This window comes from Carassius carassius, chromosome 15 (genome assembly GCF_963082965.1).
Source record: "Carassius carassius chromosome 15, fCarCar2.1, whole genome shotgun sequence".
Lineage (NCBI taxonomy): Eukaryota > Metazoa > Chordata > Actinopteri > Cypriniformes > Cyprinidae > Carassius > Carassius carassius.
The window spans coordinates 17,096,565-17,121,112 of NC_081769.1; the positions used below are offsets into that span (position 1 = coordinate 17,096,565).

The following is a 24,548-nucleotide window of genomic DNA, read 5'->3' on the forward strand; positions in this document are numbered from 1 at the left end:
CTCTAATTTGTAATAAAATTGATTTAAAATTGATTTCATATTCTTAATCCAGCACTGCATCTATATATGTATTACAGGTAAACCAAGATAATGTGCCAGCATTAGACATTATATTTATATAAGAAACACAACATAATCCATCATTGTCTTTATTTTTAACAAACCTGGAACTAATAAAAAGAACATACTGATGTTAAATATAGAATCAGTAAAACAATAGTAAAGTGGCTGAGCTGTAACTAATACATTTATTATCATGTTCAGTATTCAGCATAAAGTTATCGTGAGATGATAAAACACCTTTAACATTTCTCTTTTTATGTGTTGGTACACATAGCAGACGAGCCGGCAGAACTTTCACTTATTGTAAGTATAAATGTCATGCATGGGCTGTTTAAAATCTCTCTTTTAAAAGTGTGAAACTGGACATATTACTAATGCTTGCTTGATTTAAACCCTCTGGAGTCGATTAACGCATATACGCGTTATGAGTCATTTTCTCCTGATAACCCTGAGAAGAATTTAAATTACATTTTCAGTTCCTCTTCAGGAACTCGAGCTGCGTCGAGCGCTTTTGGGGAACGCCTTTGGCAAGAACAACTCTGAATATTGTGTGCAATCAGTCCAACGGAAGAGAGTGACGTCACAGGCGGGGTGACGTAGCGACCAGGAAGCTATAAAAGCACGTGCCACGCAGCTGGCTTCAGCTTCGCGTCTTTCAGCAAGCGCTCTGTGTGTGCATGTTCAAAAGTCTGTCTTGTAAGTCTTATTTAGTGTTGTCTGTCTCAATAAAGCAACATAATGCCTAAGAGCAAAGTTAAGACCAGACATATGAAGGGCGAAACCAAATCACGCTATAAATTGTGTGTTCCTCCCTGCCAACGCTACATCACGGCAGGGGTTACACATGATTTATGCGTGGTTTGCCTGGGGTCGAAGCACGCTGAGTCGGCTCTTGAGGGAGAATTGTGAACGATTGCTGATGCGGATGCTTCGATCCCGGAGAGCTCTCTTCGAGGAGGGAGCCTTCGCCAGCGTTCCCCGCGGTGCTGGCCCGCTGCTGCACTCGTGGGGTTCGCAGGTGGATCTGGCGGAGGGTATGGAGACGGGCCAGTCCTTATCTCCTTCCTCATCTGCCAGATCCGGCGCCCAAGCCCTGGGTTCGGAAGCACGCTCGTCGGTTTCTTCCCCCCAGGGCGAGGGGTCGACACTCCACCTCTCTTCATCTGATGAGGTGGATGTGGAGACTGTTAGTAGGGATTCGCCACCCCTATCGCCCCAGTATGAGGAGCTGTTGGAGGTGGTTACTCGTGCAGTTGATAAATTAAAAATCGAGTGGCCTGCAGAGAAAAAATATGAACCGCAGAAAAGTAAATTAGATGAGCGGTTTCTGTGGCTGAGACAGCCACCTCCAGCCCGGAGCCTTCCCATTTTTCCCGACCTCCATGAAGAAATAGCGAGGTCGTGGAAACACCCCTATTCGACCCGTCTCTTTGGCCCCGACTCTCAGTATTACGGCAATGTCGCGGGGCTCGATGAGCGGGGGTACAGAGTGATGCCCCGGGTTGACCAGGATCAAGTCCGACGATATTGCAGAGCTTAGACAGACCGCTGATCTCTCCCTCCGCGCCACCAAAGAGACCGCTCGCGCGATTGGGCGGTCTATGGCAGCCTTGGTGGCCGCAGAGAGGCATTTATGGCTGACCCTGTCTCAGATAAGAGAGTGTGACAGGGTCTGCCTCCTGGACGCCCCGCTTCAAGCCTCTGGCCTGTTCGGCGACACAGTCAATACCGTCGTCAACAGGTTCCAGGAGGCACGCAAACAGGCGGCGGCATTCCAGAGTTTCCTCCCTCGTCGCTCTCGTGGGTTATCTGGGCGGGAGATACCCACGCCACAAGCGAGCTCCTCATACCGCAAGGCTCAAAAGCAGAGCGTCGCCACTCGTGCTCCCCCACGCAGGGACCATGGGTCTAAGCGTCGCTCTGAGTCGGGGACTTCCAAAGCAAAATCAGATCTTCGTGCAATTATCGAAGCTAGGAAGTCCTCGACAAAGAGGTCCTGATGCCACAGGTGCAGTGACCATGAGGGTAGCCCCTACTGGGGTAGAGCGGTGTCCACCTCATTATACGGTGCCCGTCTCACCCCAGTGCCCTCTGGAGGCCGGTCTGCCAACCCTGCCAGTGTTTCAGGGCGCAGCAGTCTCCCGCGAGTGTCACTCCCAGTTATGTCCGCCCGCGAGCGTAGCGGAGCTGGAAAACTCGCCACCCCTTCGGGGGCCTCTTACACCAGAGATCAGTCTCGAGAGACTGATTCCCTTAGTACATTATTTAGCAGCGTGGAAACTACTGCCAAATGTATCTCAATGGGTCCTGCACACAGTAGAAAGAGGCTATTGTATTCATTTCGGCCGTCCACCGCCGAGGTTCAATGGGGTTACACCGACAGTCGTCGGCCCCCAGCAGGCTCTGGTGATGGAGCAAGAAGTGAATACCCTATTAAGGAAGGAGGCCATCGAGGTGGTCCCTCCTCTAGACAGGGAATCCGGGTTTTACAGCCGGTATTTCATAGTTCCAAAGAAGGATGGAGGGTTGCGTCCGATCTTAGACTCACGTCAATTAAACCTCTCAGTAATGTCACTGAAGTTCTAAATGCTCACTGTCAAACAGGTTGCAGCTCAAATCAGATCTGAGGACTGGTTTGTCACTCCCATACTCCCAGCACCCCTGCCGGCGCTTGCTTCCCTACTCGAAGCTGAAGCCAGCTGCGTGGCACGTGCTTTTATAGCTTCCTGGTCGCTACGTCACCCCGCCTGTGACGTCACGCTCTTCCGTTGGACTGATTGCACACAATATTCAGAGTTGTTCTTGCCAAAGGTGTTCCCCAAAAGCGCTCGACGCAGCGTCTCGTTCCTTCGAGGAACTACAGTAGGGTTACATTCGTAACCTAGGGACGTTGTAATCGTACAGATAAGAGCAATACATCAACCGAATCTGTAAAGGGTCTACTTTTTTTGGATAGAGACATAATAACAACAAAACTTTGTGCACTTATAAAATAAAGATAACAAACAAGGTGTGCTGTCTGCAGCCTTTGTCTGCGCTGATCTTCATTTATAAACACGTCATTAAAATGAACTGGAACTCAGTGAATACTCAACGAAGAGACATGAGAGAGATATCTATAGAAAGCTTGACATGTTTACTTTTAAACTAAACAAGTTTCACAAATATTCTGTGATAAAGTAATCCATATAAAATCAACGCGATGTCCGTTTTTCACGTCTCCCTTCATTATATCTAATGTGACCACGCCCCCGCGCTGAACGCGCTATTCAGATTCAAACTGAAGTGCGCGGCTTGAATACGCCCACACAGAAGAAAACGCAGCCAGACTGTTCAAGTTGTTCTTATTTTACTGTTTGCTTAGTGATGAGAGGAATGAGATATAATTCACCCCAAAAAGATGTGATGTGGTTGAGGATTTCAGAAATGGATTTCCTCAGAAAAAAAGAATGAAGCACTTTATTCAGCAGAGATCATAAACATAAAGTCTCTTTTTATTTATTTATATACTTGTACTAGTTTTCACATAACGTGTAAACATTTTACTAGTTAGACTTTTTCCAAACTATAATTCCTGACTAAATGTAAAATCAAGTGAAATATTAAGAAGTTTCAATAACAATATACAATACTATACCATTCAAAAGCTTGATGTAAATAATATAAATTTAACAAATAAATGTAACTGTAACAAATCTAACAAAAAATAGTGTTCTTTTAATTTATCCCCCCTAAAAAACCTGAAAAATATTCTCAGCTCTTTTCAACATTAATAATAATAATAATGATAATAATAATAACAATAAATGTTTTTTAAAAAGGCAGTGTAGAGAAAAGAAATCTCTGATAGCCGAGGCACTCCTTAATTAAAATGTCTTTAATGAAAAAATGACATGTCCTAAATGGACAACTTTAAAATGCCCACGCGTAGCGGCATGAGGCCTTCTTCAGGGCATAGTGAAGCAGATAAAAAACTGATCTTATAATGATAAAGACACACAGGTAGAAGCAAACACACAGGTGCTGACAATCAATGTTGAAGGTCTGCAGGTAATTGCTAGGACACGCCTCTCACACGGTTCTCAGCACTAAAGCTATTAGTCACAATAATAAACAGAAACACAGGCAACAGATAACATGCATATACATTCATGCATACCTCTCACATGGTTCTCAACACAGAAGCTATTGGTCACAATACTAAACAAAGAAGTAGCAGCATGCATATACATTCATGCAATATATTACTAGGGCACGCCTCCCACCTGATTCTCAGTACTAAAGCTGTTGGTCACAATGTAAGAAAAAACACAAGCAACAGGTAGCATGCATATATTCATGTATACACATTCATGCATACAAATGCATACACATATACATATACAATACATATGAAAAGTGAGTAATCACAGGAAAGAACAATGTTCCAAAATCACAGAAAAGGTCTATAATCTATCTCCTCATTTAATCCTGGATAGTCCATTGCTTTAAAACTCCATATCCAAAAGGTTTCACGCTGCAATAACTGTTTTAAAATATCACCTCCACGTATTGATTTTTTAATAATTTCAATTCCCTGAATTCTCAAAGATGAAGGGTCACTATGGTGTATTTCTTTATAATGTTTGGCCATAGGGTAATCTTCGTTATTGACTCGAATTGCGTATTTGTGTTCATAGAACCGCTCTTTTAGTTTTCTTTTAGTTCTGCCCACATAGAAACACCCACATGGGCATTGTAGGCGGTAGACCACATATTCAGAGTTGCAGTTAATAAAACCATTAGTCTTAAATTCTCTCTGCGTTCTCAGATCACAAAAAGTCTTACTTTGAATGACACCCTCACAATGACTGCAAGATCCACACCTATAGGTTCCCGACAACCCTTTTTCTAGCCATGTTTTTTGTCTAGGACCTGGAAGGTAACTTCTTACAAGTTTGTCCCTTATGGATGGTGCCTTTTTGAACACAGTCATCGGCGGCTCTGGAAAAACGTCTTTCAGAATAGAATCACTTTGAATTAACCCCCAATTGGACTTAATTATTTGTTTAATTTCAGAGGCACTACTACTATATTGGGTAACAAAGACAGGTCTAGAGTTGTTTTTAGCCATGTCTTTCCTCCGCTTTTTTTTCTTTAGTAGATCAGAGCGTGTTGTGGATCATGCTTTTATTTTTGCTTTTTCTATTGTCATTGGTGAGTAGCCCCTAGCCCTGAACCTTAATGTCATATCTTGAGCCTGCATTTCGAAATCAGAGTCATTATTGCAGATGCGTCTAAGACGCTGAAATTGTCCAAAAGGAATGTTATCTTTCAGGCTCCTTAGATGGAAGCTATCAGCCCTCAATAAAGTGTTTCTATCTGTGCTTTTCCTATATATTGTTGTGTGCAAAAGATTATTGTCATCTATGGAGATAGTCAAGTCCAAAAAATTAATAGATGTTTTTGAATGTTCAATTGATAATTTTATGTTAGGGTTAGTTGTATTGACATACTCATGAAACTGCAAAAGTTCTTCCTCATTCCCAGACCAAACAAAGAGGATATCATCAATTAATCGTCCCCAAAATACTATCTTGTCACAGAATTTGTTACTAGATCGATTATATATGTATTGCTCTTCCCAGTGACCTAAAAATAAATTAGCGTAATTAGGAGCAAAACATGCACCCATCGCTGTGCCCTTGAGCTGTCTAAAGAAATCATCTGGGAAGAGGAATACATTATTGTGTAAAATCCATTCTGTGAGAGAAAGTAAAAAATGGTTGGGTGGTGATGTCTCCGACCTATGTAACAAAAAATGTTGTAAGGCTGATAGGCCTTCCTGGTGGTCAATATTGGTATATAGGGAGGCTACATCTAGAGTCACCAAATAACAATTTTTTGACATTTGTGATATACATAAGTTTACATAGCACATCAGTAGTGTCTTCAATGAAAGAGGGGAGATCCCGCACTAGAGGTTTTATAAAAAAGTCCACAAATTGGGAGCAGGGCTCAGTCAAAGATCCATTGCCTGAAATAATGGGTCTACCCTCAGGTTGTTCTAAATTCTTATGGATCTTAGGCAACATGTAGAAACATGGCATTTGGGGATTCTCATTCATTAGAAAAGCAAATTCATTGTCTGAGATCCATTTTTGGTCTCTACCCAAGGATAAAATGTCCCTCAGTTCGTTTTTCATTTTTACAATTGGATTTCTCTGCAATTGTTCATAATAAATATTATTTCCTAGTTGTCTTTGAGCTTCAGTAATATATGACCATTTATCCATTACTACAAACGCACCCCCTTTGTCAGCAGGCTTTATTATTATCTGCTCATTCTTTGTTAGAGAATTCAGTGCATCTCTTTCGCGTTTCGAGAGATTATGTTTTATTCTGTTCTGTCTTTTGTCAAACATTTTGTCTATGTCATGAGAAACCTTTTTGGTAAAAGCATTCAAGGTGTGATTAGAACTCATAGGCATAAAGTTTGACTTGGGCTTAAAATGTCTCTTGGCATCATGAGTGGTATCAAAGTTCAATTCAGGTGTGCTATTCAAGAGTTTATTCGACTGATGGTACCATACCTTCAAATGAAGGTTTCTGTAGAACCTAAAAAGGTCCACCTTAGTTTTAAATGCATTAGCTTCACTTGTAGGGGAAAAAGTCAATCCTTTTGATAGCACATTCACAGAGTCTTGAGTTAATATATTTTTTGAAATATTAATTACCGTGCATTCTTCTTTTGGTTCCGAAGATTCCAACGTGGTTTTTGAAGAACTTGACCGACCTCTACCTCTTCTGGTTTTTTTCTTCTTCTTCCTCCTCCCTTCCAAGTCGATTGTCAACCTCGAGCTGTTGAGTGTGGTTGGTCCTCCAAAATTGGAGAGAAAAACGCATTCCAAGGGGGCTGCGCATCAAGAAATTTCCCTCTTTTGGTATAGAGGATGGTGCTTTCCGAGAGAAGTGGGAGGCAATCCTAAATAAATGCTCTCTTGATCTCATCTTGTTAATCATCGAGAAAACAAAAAAAGAAAGAGAACAAGTGCAGGAGAGAATACGTGAACTGAGAGAAGAAATATCAAAGGTTCAAGATGATATACAAACAACCCCATTAGTAGTAATTATGATGCTGCTTATGTCATGATGATTTATGACTTTGACCTTTGACCTTTTGACAGGTTGAACTTCCGGTGACCTTATGATGGATGGGTTGAACTTCCGGAATGAGTTCATGGGTTAACCTATGACCCTTCCCACGCATCGATCATGTGGTTTTGACAGAAAGTTTTACACTATTGCCCTAGTTAGTTCTAAATTATATATTTTGACGGCTAGTTTTAAAGGTAAAGGAAACACTCCCCACGCATCGATCATGTGGTTTTGACAGAAAGTTTTACCCTATTGCCCTAGTTAGTTCTAAATCATGGTTTTAGGAAACCCTCCCGATGCATCGATCTTGTGGTTTTGACAGAAGCTGTTTGAACTTTGTGTCAGTTAGCTTGTTTGAAGTTTATCCCAGTTATTATGGCTTCTCCCCCCTCCCATTACATTCCTGAGCAGTGTATAAATGGGATCGGTGTGTTCTACGTATATATATAAAACATCCTATAATTTATATAATATTTATATAATTAATATAATATAATTATTTATCATGCTAAGGTTGAAAAACATTTCAGTTATTTCACATTCATATATAAAACATTATATAATTTATATAATATAATAATTATCATGCTAAAGTTGAGAACATTTTAGTTATTTCACACACACACACACATATATATATATATATATATATATAGAACATTATATAATTTATATATAAAACATTATATAATTTACTAAAACAATTAAAGGTTTAAAACACATTTTAGTTATTTCATATATGTGACATTCAGTTATCTCACATTTATATATAAAACATTCTATAATTTATATAATATACTTATCATGCTAAAGTTGAAAAAGAAAAACATTTAAGTTATTTCACATTTATATATAAAACATTCTATAATTTATATAATATAATAATTATCATGCTAAAGTTGAAAACATTTTAGTTATTTCATATATGTGACATTGTTATTTCACATATATATAAAACATTATATAATTTATATGATATAATTAATTATGCTAAGGTTGAAAAACATTTCAGTTATTTCACATTTATATATAAAACAGCCTATAATTTATATAATATAATAATTATCATGCTAAAGTTGAAAACATTTTAGTTATTTCACATTTATATATAAAACATTCTATAATTTATATAATATTTATATAATTTATATAATATAATTATCATGCTAAAGTTGAAAAAACATGCCGTTCTTTATATTCTATCTTTTATATAATATACATAATCTGAAAGCAATTTAACTAAGGTTGAAAAACATTGTGTTCTTTTAAAAAGGTTATAAATGAAACCTTTATAAAAAATATACTGAAACCGACTGTTTCAGATAAAACAAGATCCATTTTTAGGGGGCAGAAGAAGCTGTTTTCATATTAGCTTTGATCCTGACCCTCTGTGTCCCACTGTCTACGTCTGCACGCTACAGTGCACACTCGTCCGAATTTACTACAAAATCACAATATCTTCAAAGCCATTGCTAATTAAAACTAACGTATCTCAGGCAGGAATACCGTGTTTTGACAGTTTTCTGACGGTTCACCTATGAATTACTGTTGGTGCGCGGCTAGCATCTCTTGTACCCCTCTCTCTCTCTCTCTCTCTCTCCCTCTCATACATTCATTCGTCTCCAAGTCTTATTTTCTTCTTTTAATGAATATAAACACATTATACATTCGCAAACAATATAAAACAAAACATTTACATTAGTTTTAGTCATCACTAAAAATATACATTTTACCAGGATCGGGGAAAAAATATATAATTAAACAGAACAAAGAATATGGTCTATTGAGGAACCCGGATGTGTCGTTGACACAATTCAGTTAAATTCATTTCACATTAATCGTTGCAAAACATTTTCTATATTATATTTAAAACCTTTTATAGCCATCTTTATATCATATCTTTTTCAAAAAGCTGTTTAATTATTTATTTTAACCGTACACCTACAGTACCACCACACACTAAAATGCTGCATGCACGTACATTTTTAATTAAATTTAGTTTTTAAGCGATCTGAATTATGACTACCCTATACATTTAATCATAAACCACACGTACCTTGTTATATCACTATAATATCCATTCCACTATACAATTTTGTATTCTGATAAACCATATAAACAAGCGGACATACGCATGAACATATCAAGTTAAAAAGAGACTTATCTCTATTTTAAAAAATATGAAAAAATAAATAAATAAAATTATATATGACAACGTGTTACTAAACCAGAACACACGTTTTAAACAAGTATTCATCATGTTTATAAAACACATCGCAGTAACAGACATGTTACTAAACCAAACCAAATCATTTATCATACATTTTTAATCATGTATTCAACATATACTTATAACACCAATGTCTGGGGGAGGCCAAAATACCTCCAGTCACCCCAAAACCCACTCAGACTCCAGGGGTTAAAGAATATGGAAATAAATAATTATATAATGACATCAGGCTACTAAAGCAATTCATTAAACAACAAAAAAAAGTATTCAACATTTAAGTTAATCAAACTTATAAAACACACCATTCTCTTCTTTTAAAAAAATAAGAAGAGCATTTTTCTTATTTTAAATCTGATTTTATATATAGCATAGTATATAAAATAAACATTTCTGATGATACATATAAAAAAAAATGTCCCTTACTTTTTTTTTTTTTTTTTTTTTTTTTTAGACCGGTAAGAGATGTCCAAACATGAATGAAATATCCCCAAAATAAAATAATACGACTTAAAAAAATAAAATAAAATGTTTAAAGTTAAAACAGGATCTCACAGGTCCTAGTCCGGGTATTCTTCTGTATGTGAGACCTGAAGGGGTGCTTCACACACACCCCGCGCGGCGAGGGTGGAGTTCCAGACCGTATGATCTAAGTCAATGGGTACATTATTTCAAAGCTAACATTAATGTAATGTTTGAATAATCCGTACCCTCACTACATCTGATCTTATTCATTACATATGTTTAAATGTTTCTTAATTCAACAAAATGATGATATATATTACCTAAAATATTTATATTTTTATATAATATTATATAATAATTATTTATATCATATCATATATATTAATATATTATATTAGATGTGTTATGCATTAATCACTTTAGATTCTTTAAAGTTCTTATTTTTTGCACGATCTTCAAAGTTTTTAATACCATCTTTCTCTCTCTCACACACACACACACACATACACACAGAACAGGAAAGACATTTGCAAGAGCTCTGTTTAACCGTTCCAAAATACCTCCATTTAAAAGCAAAATTAAAATATAAAAATGACCTTCGGGGTTTTTTACGTAGTGCTTTTCAGTTACTGTAAGATCGCTTTACACTAGTGTAATGAAAGTTAACTTTTCTTAAAGTTTATAGTTGTATTTAACTGTATCCGCATCCTTCTATCCTGTAGATTGTATGTGTACTGTAAAATAACAAATATACATTTTGCTTAAAGTCAGTAAAATAATTACACCTACAATTTGAAACGAGTTTAAACACATTGTGTGTCACTAAAGCAAGGCACACCGTCTATCGTCTTATTTTTTAAATAACCTGATGACCGGCATCATCTCTTCATATAATTTATGCACCCGAGTGCTTTTCTCACACGAGTAGAAAACTTTGTTTCTTTGGATGTGTTTGGCAGAAACATAATTTCTACATCAGAAACATTTTTTTAATGTACGACTGAACTTTTCTCATTCGACAGAAATGTTCTTACCTAGAGCAGAAAGCATACGCTTTGATTATTTTGTTGGCATCGTGTAATGTTAAATGGTTTACTAAAAAAATTAAAGCGCCGGCAGCTGTAATTTTCAAAATGAAAGAAATGTATGAGCTAAGGATGTGTCAACTATTATCATAATTTCCTTTTGAGCCCGGATAAACCGGTAATTAATTTTCTATGCGAAATTACCTATTTGGTGTAAATAGCCGTGCTAAACATTTATGTCTATTGGTGTAAATAGCCGTGCTAAAACATTTATGACTATTTTGCAGGCCAGCAGATCATGTCAAGGGTGTTTCACATCTAAGAATCACAATGTTTTGTAAATGACATTTTTCTTACACCTCGAGATTTAGCCGTATCAAGATTTTCGACGGCCGTACGTTTTTAGGCGATCTTTGTGCGCCGTCATCGTAATAGAAATAAATGAAAATTAAGAAATTAAGTTAGTTTTTCTCTTCGAGATATTTCTTTTAGTGCAACTTTGTGTCTGTCCAAAAAGTGTGATCGCATGAAGCATCGACGCAAAAATGAAGTCTAGCTGTTTTACACTTAAAACTATTACAACCTAAACAAATCAAACGGTACACTCGTTTAAGTTTGAGCGTGTTAAAGTTTCCACACTCTTGTTGAGACACATTTTTTTATCCATAACCTTTCGTGTATTCGAGCGACCAAATCACTAAGAAAGACAGTATAGCGAGAAAACTAACGTTTACAACGCATATAGAATGCAGAATACAATTGTTAAAGTTTTTTTTTTTTTTTTTTTTGTTAAATGTTGATTTGTAAATTATATTTTTATTACTCCGTTAGATTTAGTCATTGTGTTCGGATAGCCTATGACACAATTCACATTTTGTTTTAAGACTCCTGTAAGTTCATGCTAACTCTCGCGTGGGAAAGAGAGCGGGGTGAGCGCATTCTATTCATTTAAGAAAAATTATTAAACATTTGCCCAAACTTTTTTTTATTATTTTGACAAAACACAACACGACGACATTAAAGAATGTTATCAGTTCCTACGGCCATCTTCTTTGATTCAAATAAAGCAACATCTCTGGTGTACGTGTGTATGTGCTAAACATCTTTGCTTCTCCACTTCTCCAGATTTGTTAGATGGGCTACCGTTGTAATACAATCACATTTGAGAACTACGATGTTGTCACTTTTGTAACGGTTATAGAAAAATGCCGTACACACTTTTGCATTTCACAATTCAGTGATTTTAGCTGTAGTGAGCACATAAGACAAAATTTGTCAATGTGTGACTCGTAAACATGTATAATTTTATTTCTTTATTTTTACCAGAGATAGGCGACCGATCTGTTGACACGCTGTTTTGCAGTTTTCTCTGACTGTGGTCAAAGAGTTTTCTCTGACTGCGGTCAAACATACAGTCCCTGTTCATAGGAATTTCACGGCATAAAAATATCGCCCCTACATCTAGAGCTCTTGTTCATATAGCCGATGACCACGTTCACATTTTACTCGTCGTACTTGTTTCAGCATCTCCGCTTGACATTAAAGAGTAGGCCTATGCCCCTCGGTCGTAAGCATTATCATCTGCCGTGTGCTGAGATTTTTCTGCTTTGTCCACTTTTGACGGATTTGCTAGGGGACTATGTCACCTTGTTGTAACGTGATTACGTTTAAGATCCATAAGATTGCGCTAAATTATACTCTTTTATACAGGAAACGTGTATCAGAATAACAAATACCTAATAGTGAAATCCAGTATTCTAAACTATTGTGAAAGTTTTAATGCAACTCTGTAAATAGCTTCTTTTTTTTTCTACTACTGTATACATTATTGTTTGGTTGTCTTTGTACAGTATTTCAATAAATAAACTAGTGTTGATAAGTCGTTCATTTAAGTGAGAGGCGGGATGATTTTGACTGTTTTAGTCATTCATCGTGCTTAAGGTCTGATCCGGAAACCGCGCTACGACTGGAACTGCGCTTTGTCACGTCTAAATAACCCGTTGTTCTTTAAGAAAACACGAGGCGAGCAGTTTCTGACATCTATTAATTCACTTCATTTTTTCACAACCGCAAATGTTTTGTTTAGCATACATATTAGTTTTAGTCAGTTACATAGTCGTCACGCATGAAGTTTATAAATAATAATTAAATAATTATGATAGAGTTACAGGTTTAGGTTAGTGGGGTGCCTGTAAGCGAGATTTCTTGACTTTGCCGTGTTTAACGGACTCTAGATCTCATCGCGCCGTAGCGAACTGTAAACCACACACTTTCTCATCGCATTACGCTAAGAAAACAGCACATGGTTAAAACTATTACACCATAAACTGTCTAGATAGGCCCGTCAACCTCTTTGTTCATACGCCGCGATATCTCTGTGAATCTGCTTGATTTCATAAAATATTTTATCTCTTACGTTATATCATTATACTATCCTAGTATCTATAAAATCTCGCAATTTTAGGGCGAAAGAGTTAGAACAAACATTTGTCTATGCGGTGTTAAGCTATATTGAAATCACGGTCATTATAAAGTTTTGTATGTTTATTTTCATTTCAACATATTAATGAACACTGTTACAGATTTTGTCTTAGTAACGCGCAATACAATAGTTTGTTAAAAGATAACGCTATGGGCTGTTTGAGTAACACCGTCGTCTACGATGCTTGAAGTTTTCACCGCTTACAGGCACCCCACTAACCTAAACCTGTAACTCTATCATAATTATTTAATTATTATTTATAAACTTCATGCGTGACGACTATGTAACTGACTAAAACTAATATGTATGCTAAACAAAACATTTGCGGTTGTGAAAAAATGAAGTGAATTAATAGATGTCAGAAACTGCTCGCCTCGTGTTTTCTTAAAGAACAACGGGTTATTTAGACGTGACAAAGCGCAGTTCCAGTCGTAGCGCGGTTTCCGGATCAGACCTTAAGCACGATGAATGACTAAAACAGTCAAAATCATCCCGCCTCTCACTTAAATGAACGACTTATCAACACTAGTTTATTTATTGAAATACTGTACAAAGACAACCAAACAATAATGTATACAGTAGTAGAAAAAAAAAGAAGCTATTTACAGAGTTGCATTAAAACTTTCACAATAGTTTAGAATACTGGATTTCACTATTAGGTATTTGTTATTCTGATACACGTTTCCTGTATAAAAGAGTATGTCTATAACCTATTCAAGGGCATTTAGTGCAATCTTATGGATCTTAAACGTAATCACGTTACAACAAGGTGACATAGTCCCCTAGCAAATCCGTCAAAAGTGGACAAAGCAGAAAAATCTCAGCACACGGCAGATGATAATGCTTACGACCGAGGGGCATAGGCCTACTCTTTAATGTCAAGCGGAGATGCTGAAACAAGTACGACGAGTAAAATGTGAACGTGGTCATCGGCTATATGAACAAGAGCTCTAGATGTAGGGGCGATATTTTTATGCCGTGAAATTCCTATGAACAGGGACTGTATGTTTGACCGCAGTCAGAGAAAACTCTTTGACCACAGTCAGAGAAAACTGCAAAACAGCGTGTCAACAGATCGGTCGCCTATCTCTGGTAAAAATAAAGAAATAAAATTATACATGTTTACGAGTCACACATTGACAAATTTTGTCTTATGTGCTCATTACAGCTAAAATCACTGAATTGTGAAATGCAAAAGTGTGTACGGCATTTTCTATAACCGTTACAAAAGTGACAACATCGTAGTTCTCAAATGTGATTGTATTACAACGGTAGCCCATCTAACAAATCTGGAGAAGTGGAGAAGCAAAGATGTTTAGCACATACACACGTACACCAGAGATGTTGCTTTATTTGAATCAAAGAAGATGGCCGTAGGAACTGATAACATTCTTTAATGTCGTCGTGTTGTGTTTTGTCAAAATAATAAAAAAAAGTTTGGGCAAATGTTTAATAATTTTTCTTAAATGAATAGAATGCGCTCACCCCGCTCTCTTTCCCACGCGAGAGTTAGCATGAACTTACAGGAGTCTTAAAACAAAATGTGAATTGTGTCATAGGCTATCCGAACACAATGACTAAATCTAACGGAGTAATAAAAATATAATTTACAAATCAACATTTAACAAAAAAAAAAAAACTTTAACAATTGTATTCTGCATTCTATATGCGTTGTAAACGTTAGTTTTCTCGCTATACTGTCTTTCTTAGTGATTTGGTCGCTCGAATACACGAAAGGTTATGGATAAAAAAATGTATCTCAACAAGAGTGTGGAAACTTTAACACGCTCAAACTTAAACGAGTGTACCGTTTGATTTGTTTAGGTTGTAATAGTTTTAAGTGTAAAACAGCTAGACTTCATTTTTGCGTCGATGCTTCATGCGATCACACTTTTTGGACAGACACAAAGTTGCACTAAAAGAAATATCTCGAAGAGAAAAACTAACTTAATTTCTTAATTTTCATTTATTTCTATTACGATGACGGCGCACAAAGATCGCCTAAAAACGTACGGCCGTCGAAAATCTTGATACGGCTAAATCTCGAGGTGTAAGAAAAATGTCATTTACAAAACATTGTGATTCTTAGATGTGAAACACCCTTGACATGATCTGCTGGCCTGCAAAATAGTCATAAATGTTTTAGCACGGCTATTTACACCAATAGACATAAATGTTTAGCACGGCTATTTACACCAAATAGGTAATTTCGCATAGAAAATTAATTACCGGTTTATCCGGGCTCAAAAGGAAATTATGATAATAGTTGACACATCCTTAGCTCATACATTTCTTTCATTTTGAAAATTACAGCTGCCGGCGCTTTAATTTTTTTAGTAAACCATTTAACATTACACGATGCCAACAAAATAATCAAAGCGTATGCTTTCTGCTCTAGGTAAGAACATTTCTGTCGAATGAGAAAAGTTCAGTCGTACATTAAAAAAATGTTTCTGATGTAGAAATTATGTTTCTGCCAAACACATCCAAAGAAACAAAGTTTTCTACTCGTGTGAGAAAAGCACTCGGGTGCATAAATTATATGAAGAGATGATGCCGGTCATCAGGTTATTTAAAAAATAAGACGATAGACGGTGTGCCTTGCTTTAGTGACACACAATGTGTTTAAACTCGTTTCAAATTGTAGGTGTAATTATTTTACTGACTTTAAGCAAAATGTATATTTGTTATTTTACAGTACACATACAATCTACAGGATAGAAGGATGCGGATACAGTTAAATACAACTATAAACTTTAAGAAAAGTTAACTTTCATTACACTAGTGTAAAGCGATCTTACAGTAACTGAAAAGCACTACGTAAAAAACCCCGAAGGTCATTTTTATATTTTAATTTTGCTTTTAAATGGAGGTATTTTGGAACGGTTAAACAGAGCTCTTGCAAATGTCTTTCCTGTTCTGTGTGTATGTGTGTGTGTGTGTGTGTGAGAGAGAGAAAGATGGTATTAAAAACTTTGAAGATCGTGCAAAAAATAAGAACTTTAAAGAATCTAAAGTGATTAATGCATAACGCATCTAATATAATATAATAATATATATGATATGATATAAATAATTATTATATAATATTATATAAAAATATAAATATTTTAGGTAATATATATCATCATTTTGTTGAATTAAGAAACATTTAAACATATGTAATGAATAAGATCAGATGTAGTGAGGGTACGGATTATTCAAACATTACATTAATGTTAGCTTTGAAATAATGTACCCATTGACTTAGATCATACGGTCTGGAACTCCACCCTCGCCGCGCGGGGTGTGTGTGAAGCACCCCTTCAGGTCTCACATACAGAAGAATACCCGGACTAGGACCTGTGAGATCCTGATTTAACTTTAAACATTTTATTTTATTTTTTTAAGTCGTATTATTTTATTTTGGGGATATTTCATTCATGTTTGGACATCTCTTACCGGTCTAAAAAAAAAAAAAAAAAAAAAAAAAGTAAGGGATATTCTTTTATATATGTATCATCAGAAATGTTTATTTTATATACTATGCTATATATAAAATCAGATTTAAAATAAGAAAAATGCTCTTCTTATTTTTTTAAAAGAAGAGAATGGTGTGTTTTATAAGTTTGATTAACTTAAATGTTGAATACTTTTTTTTGTTGTTTAATGAATTGCTTTAGTAGCCTGATGTCATTATATAATTATTTATTTCCATATTCTTTAACCCCTGGAGTCTGAGTGGGTTTTGGGGTGACTGGAGGTATTTTGGCCTCCCCCAGACATTGGTGTTATAAGTATATGTTGAATACATGATTAAAAATGTATGATAAATGATTTGGTTTGGTTTAGTAACATGTCTGTTACTGCGATGTGTTTTATAAACATGATGAATACTTGTTTAAAACGTGTGTTCTGGTTTAGTAACACGTTGTCATATATAATTTTATTTATTTATTTTTTCATATTTTTTAAAATAGAGATAAGTCTCTTTTTAACTTGATATGTTCATGCGTATGTCCGCTTGTTTATATGGTTTATCAGAATACAAAATTGTATAGTGGAATGGATATTATAGTGATATAACAAGGTACGTGTGGTTTATGATTAAATGTATAGGGTAGTCATAATTCAGATCGCTTAAAAACTAAATTTAATTAAAAATGTACGTGCATGCAGCATTTTAGTGTGTGGTGGTACTGTAGGTGTACGGTTAAAATAAATAATTAAACAGCTTTTTGAAAAAGATATGGTATAAAGATGGATATAAAAGGTTTTAAATATAATATAGAAAATGTTTTGCAACGATTAATGTGAAATGAATTTAACTGAATTGTGTCAACGACACATCCGGGTTCCTCAATAGACCATATTCTTTGTTCTGTTTAATTATATATTTTTTCCCCGATCCTGGTAAAATGTATATTTTTAGTGATGACTAAAACTAATGTAAATGTTTTGTTTTATATTGTTTGCGAATGTATAATGTGTTTATATTCATTAAAAGAAGAAAATAAGACTTGGAGACGAATGAATGTATGAGAGGGAGAGAGAGAGAGAGAGAGAGAGGGGTACAAGAGATGCTAGCCGCGCACCAACAGTAATTCATAGGTGAACCGTCAGAAAACTGTCAAAACACGGTATTCCTGCCTGAGATACGTTAGTTTTAATTAGCAATGGCTTTGAAGATATTGTGATTTTGTAGTAAATTCGGATGAGTGTGCACTGTAGCGTGCAGACGTAGACAGTGGGACACAGAGGGTCAGGATCAAAGCTAATATGAAAACAGCTTCTTCTGCCCCCTAAAAATGGATCTTGTTTTATCTGAAACAGTCGGTTTCAGTATATTTTTTATAAAGGTTTCATTTATAACCTTTTTAAAAGAACACAATGTTTTTCAACCTTAGTTAAATTGCTTTCAGATTATGTATATTATATAAAAGATAGAATATAAAGAACGGCATGTTTTTTCAACTTTAGCATGATAATTATATTATATAAATTATATAAATATTATATAAATTATAGAATGTTTTATATATAAATGTGAAATAACTAAAATGTTTTCAACTTTAGCATGATAATTATTATATTATATAAATTATAGGCTGTTTTATATATAAATGTGAAATAACTGAAATGTTTTTCAACCTTAGCATAATTAATTATATCATATAAATTATATAATGTTTTATATATATGTGAAATAACAATGTCACATATATGAAATAACTAAAATGTTTTCAACTTTAGCATGATAATTATTATATTATATAAATTATAGAATGTTTTATATATAAATGTGAAATAACTTAAATGTTTTTCTTTTTCAACTTTAGCATGATAATTATATTATATAAATTATAGAATGTTTTATATATAAATGTGAAATAACTGAATGTCACATATATGAAATAACTAAAATGTGTTTTAAACCTTTAATTGTTTTAGTAAATTATATAATGTTTTATATATAAATTATATAATGTTTTATATATATATATATATATATATATATATATATATATATATATATATGTGTGTGTGTGTGTGAAATAACTAAAATGTTTTCAACTTTAGCATGATGATTATTATATTATATAAATTATAGGCTGTTTTATATATAAATGTGAAATAACTGAATGTCACATATATGAAATAACTAAAATGTTCTCAACTTTAGCATGATAATTATTATATTATATAAATTATATAATGTTTTATATATGAATGTGAAATAACTGAAATGTTTTTCAACCTTAGCATGATAAATAATTATATTATATTAATTATATAAATATTATATAAATTATAGGATGTTTTATATATATATACGTAGAACACACCGATCCCATTTATACACTGCTCAGGAATGTAATGGGAGGGGGGAGAAGCCATAATAACTGGGATAAACTTCAAACAAGCTAACTGACACAAAGTTCAAACAGCTTCTGTCAAAACCACAAGATCGATGCATCGGGAGGGTTTCCTAAAACCATGATTTAGAACTAACTAGGGCAATAGGGTAAAACTTTCTGTCAAAACCACATGATCGATGCGTGGGGAGTGTTTCCTTTACCTTTAAAACTAGCCGTCAAAATATATAATTTAGAACTAACTAGGGCAATAGTGTAAAACTTTCTGTCAAAACCACATGATCGATGCGTGGGAAGGGTCATAGGTTAACCCATGAACTCATTCCGGAAGTTCAACCCATCCATCATAAGGTCACCGGAAGTTCAACCTGTCAAAAGGTCAAAGGTCAAAGTCATAAATCATCATGACATAAGCAGCATCATAATTACTACTAATGGGGTTGTTTGTATATCATCTTGAACCTTTGATATTTCTTCTCTCAGTTCACGTATTCTCTCCTGCACTTGTTCTCTTTCTTTTTTTGTTTTCTCGATGATTAACAAGATGAGATCAAGAGAGCATTTATTTAGGATTGCCTCCCACTTCTCTCGGAAAGCACCATCCTCTATACCAAAAGAGGGAAATTTCTTGATGCGCAGCCCCCTTGGAATGCGTTTTTCTCTCCAATTTTGGAGGACCAACCACACTCAACAGCTCGAGGTTGACAATCGACTTGGAAGGGAGGAGGAAGAAGAAGAAAAAAACCAGAAGAGGTAGAGGTCGGTCAAGTTCTTCAAAAACCACGTTGGAATCTTCGGAACCAAAAGAAGAATGCACGGTAATTAATATTTCAAAAAATATATTAACTCAAGACTCTGTGAATGTGCTATCAAAAGGATTGACTTTTTCCCCTACAAGTGAAGCTAATGCATTTAAAACTAAGGTGGACCTTTTTAGGTTCTACAGAAACCTTCATATGAAGGTATGGTACCATCAGTCGAATAAACTCTTGAATAGCACACCTGAATTGAACTTTGATACCACTCATGATGCCAAGAGACATTTTAAAAATGAAATTGTAAAAATGAAAAACGAACTGAGGGACATTTTATCCCTGGGTAGTGACCAAAAAGTGATCTCAGACAATGAATTTGCTTTTCTAATGAATGAGAATCCCCAAATGCCATGTTTCTACATGTTGCCTAGGATCCATAAGAATTTAGAACAACCTGAGGGTAGACCCATTATTTCAGGCAATGGATCTTTGACTGAGCCCTGCTCCCAATTTGTGGACTTTTTTATAAAACCTCTAGTGCGGGATCTCCCCTCTTTCATTGAAGACACTACTGATGTGCTATGTAAACTTATGAATATCACAAATGTCAAAAAATTGTTATTTGGTGACTCTAGATGTAGCCTCCCTATATACCAATATTGACCACCAGGAAGGCCTATCAGCCTTACAACATTTTTTGTTACATAGGTCGGAGACATCACCACCCAACCATTTTTTACTTTCTCTCACAGAATGGATTTTACACAATAATGTATTCCTCTTCCCAGATGATTTCTTTAGACAGCTCAAGGGCACAGCGATGGGTGCATGTTTTGCTCCTAATTACGCTAATTTATTTTTAGGTCACTGGGAAGAGCAATACATATATAATCGATCTAGTAACAAATTCTGTGACAAGATAGTATTTTGGGGACGCTTTATTGATGATATCCTCTTTGTTTGGTCTGGGAATGAGGAAGAACTTTTGCAGTTTCATGAGTATGTCAATACAACTAACCCTAACATAAAATTATCAATTGAACATTCAAAAACATCTATTAATTTTTTGGACTTGACTATCTCCATAGATGACAATAATCTTTTGCACACAACAATATATAGGAAAAGCACAGATAGAAACACTTTATTGAGGGCTGATAGCTTCCATCTAAGGAGCCTGAAAGATAACATTCCTTTTGGACAATTTCAGCGTCTTAGACGCATCTGCAATAATGACTCTGATTTCGAAATGCAGGCTCAAGATATGACATTAAGGTTCAGGGCTAGGGGCTACTCACCAATGACAATAGAAAAAGCAAAAATAAAAGCATGATCCACAACACGCTCTGATCTACTAAAGAAAAAAAAGCGGAGGAAAGACATGGCTAAAAACAACTCTAGACCTGTCTTTGTTACCCAATATAGTAGTAGTGCCTCTGAAATTAAACAAATAATTAAGTCCAATTGGGGGTTAATTCAAAGTGATTCTATTCTGAAAGACGTTTTTCCAGAGCCGCCGATGACTGTGTTCAAGAAGGCACCATCCATAAGGGACAAACTTGTAAGAAGTTACCTTCCAGGTCCTAGACAAAAAACATGGCTAGAAAAAGGGTTGTGGGGAACCTATAGGTGTGGATCTTGCAGTCATTGTGAGGGTGTCATTCAAAGTAAGACTTTTTGTGATCTGAGAACGCAGAGAGAATTTAAGACTAATGGTTTTATTAACTGCAACTCTGAATATGTGGTCTACCGCCTACAATGCCCATGTGGGTGTTTCTATGTGGGCAGAACTAAAAGAAAACTAAAAGAGCGGTTCTATGAACACAAATACGCAATTCGAGTCAATAACGAAGATTACCCTATGGCCAAACATTATAAAGAAATACACCATAGTGACCCTTCATCTTTGAGAATTCAGGGAATTGAAATTATTAAAAAATCAATACGTGGAGGTGATATTTTAAAACAGTTATTGCAGCGTGAAACCTTTTGGATATGGAGTTTTAAAGCAATGGACTATCCAGGATTAAATGAGGAGATAGATTATAGACCTTTTCTGTGATTTTGGAACATTGTTCTTTCCTGTGATTACTCACTTTTCATATGTATTGTATATGTGTATGCATTTGTATGCATGAATATGTATACATGAATATATGCATGCTACCTGTTGCTTGTGTTTTTTCTTACATTGTGACCAACAGCTTTAGTACTGAGAATCAGGTGGGAGGCGTGCCCTAGTAATATATTGCATGAATGTATATGCATGCTGCTACTTCTTTGTTTAGTATTGTGACCAATAGCTTCTGTGTTGAGAACCATGTGAGAGGTATGCATGAATGTATATGCATGTTATCTGTTGCCTGTGTTTCTGTTTATTATTGTGACTAATAGCTTTAGTGCTGAGAACCGTGTGAGAGGCGTGTCCTAGCAATTACCTGCAGACCTTCAACATTGATTGTCAGCACCTGTGTGTTTGCTTCTACCTGTGTGTCTTGATTATTATAAGATCAGTTTTTTATCTGCTTCACTATGCCCTGAAGAAGGCCTCATGCCGCTACGCGTGGGCATTTTAAAGTTGTCCATTTAGGACATGTCATTTTTTCATTAAAGACATTTTAATTAAGGAGTGCCTCGGCTATCAGAGATTTCTTTTCTCTACACTGCCTTTTTAAATGTTCTACCTTGGACCGAAGAGCACCCAAATCAAACCTAAAAGGAATTGAGCATGCCATTCATCTTGAATCGAAACAATAAATGTTTTTTGTTTTGTTTTGTTTTGTAGAAAATAAGATTGTTAAAAGGATTTCTGAAGGATTGTGTGACTGGAGTAATGATGCAAAAAAATTAGTTTGAAAGTCAGCTTTGATTGTTCCTAATAAACTATTTAACTGCTCCCCCAAGTGGATATTAAATTATGGTGTGGGATAATTAAATATATTCTAAATAAACTACAAACATAAAATTATATACATTTATTTTGTCCTCACATTTTTTCTTGTTACTCCTTCCTCTCAGACACACAGTGGACTGAAAGGCTCATTATGCAACTCATTATGCAGGCCTTTGTCTTCTCAGGTGTAAATCACAATGATATTCATGATAGGTGACGCCTACTCGCATATGACTTTTACCAACAAAAAGTGTCTTAGAAAATTTAAATCAATATATTGTTTTCTGTAAGTGAGTAAACAAGATGATTTTCACATAATTTAGAAAGAAAAATTCTAGGCTACAAGCTCCAGTTCTCAAAAATCCCGGGAACCAATGTTCTCTGTGTTTTTTTTTGTTGTTGTTACCTTATTCAAGTGTTTTAACATTTTTAGTTTTTCACTAACCACGCATAACATTTTTTTCCCTCAAAAACACAATAATGTACATACATGCATTTCACATATTATTATAGCCCAGTTTGTGCTGATTACAGTGAGATTAGACTTTACCCATTTAGATATTTATAAGAAACTGAAAAAAGCACAAATGTCAGGGCATGACAAAACTTCTCCAGGCCCCAAAAATACCCTTAGACTCCAGAGGGTTAATTACTTCTGTTTCTCTGCATTGCTATAGATAAAAGGTCTCCTAAAAGATAAAATTGAAATAGGAACAGATTTTAGAATTAATCTTATACCAATTTAAGGGTGCAGTTTATGATCTCTAAGTACATATTTATATGAGTATGAGTACAGATTACAAAATCATGGGGACAGCCTTTTGACAGGGGTTGTACTTTAGTCACACTTTTATCCCTTTGACTCTAATCCTCTTCTGTGAAACCATGTATAATGCAGCTATTTGACCTGTGTTTTTCCTCTTTACTAGACACAACTCAGAGCCCCAGTGATCTACAACAGGTGAGACTTCCTGCTGCTGAGAACAACATCTTATCTGTGGGAGCAAAAGTTATTTAGTGAAAGATGCAATCAATCCTGAATCTAATACACAAGTCTTATATTTCACGTGTCAAACAGACCATGAGCTTCAGAAAGTAACTCAACTTTTCTTTACCTGTATTAGGATGTCACATATTCTGATGTCACAATACTGAAATCAGGCAAGGCTAACAGAAGCACCTCAACATCAGGTGACATTGAATATGCTGCGGTTTCCTTCAGCGGTTGGTCAGAATCAGCGTCACTGCGAGCCTCAGCCAATCAGATGGCTTTGGGTTCCTACACAGCAGAGCAGGAAACTGTGTATGCACAGGTGAAGAAAGACTGATCTTGAGTACAAATGTCAAAACTTATTGTCCTATTAAGATAAAAAAAAAAGCACAAATGCTTGAAAAAGTGTTCTTGTTTTCTTTTTAGAGGTAGACTTGAGTCTGTGTGTGGTTTACACAAAAAGTCACAAATTTTAGTACCTCTTAAGATGAAAGAAATTTGTGGATTTTAATACATTATAATACATACTCATTGGAAACAATTATTCCTAAGTGTCCCTTTATTTTCATCTCTTTGTTGGCTTTGATTTAGATTTAGAATAATACAATTGTCTGCAGAAAAACACAATCCAGTATGTACAAACCATAAGGGTTGA

General features: G+C 35.4%; 1 protein-coding gene and 1 long non-coding RNA gene across 2 annotated transcripts in view; both read left to right on the plus strand.

The window, feature by feature from the left end:
• pafah1b3 (platelet-activating factor acetylhydrolase, isoform Ib, gamma subunit) overlaps window positions 1-24,548 on the plus strand; it is a 140,099-nt gene that overhangs the window by 80,911 nt on the left and 34,640 nt on the right. The gene's annotated exons all lie outside the window — the stretch shown is intronic.
• LOC132157736 (uncharacterized) lies at window positions 25-24,293 on the plus strand. Its single transcript, XR_009437601.1, has 3 exons — window positions 25-366; window positions 23,832-23,863; window positions 24,027-24,293. It is a non-coding gene; the product is annotated as an uncharacterized LOC132157736 (long non-coding RNA).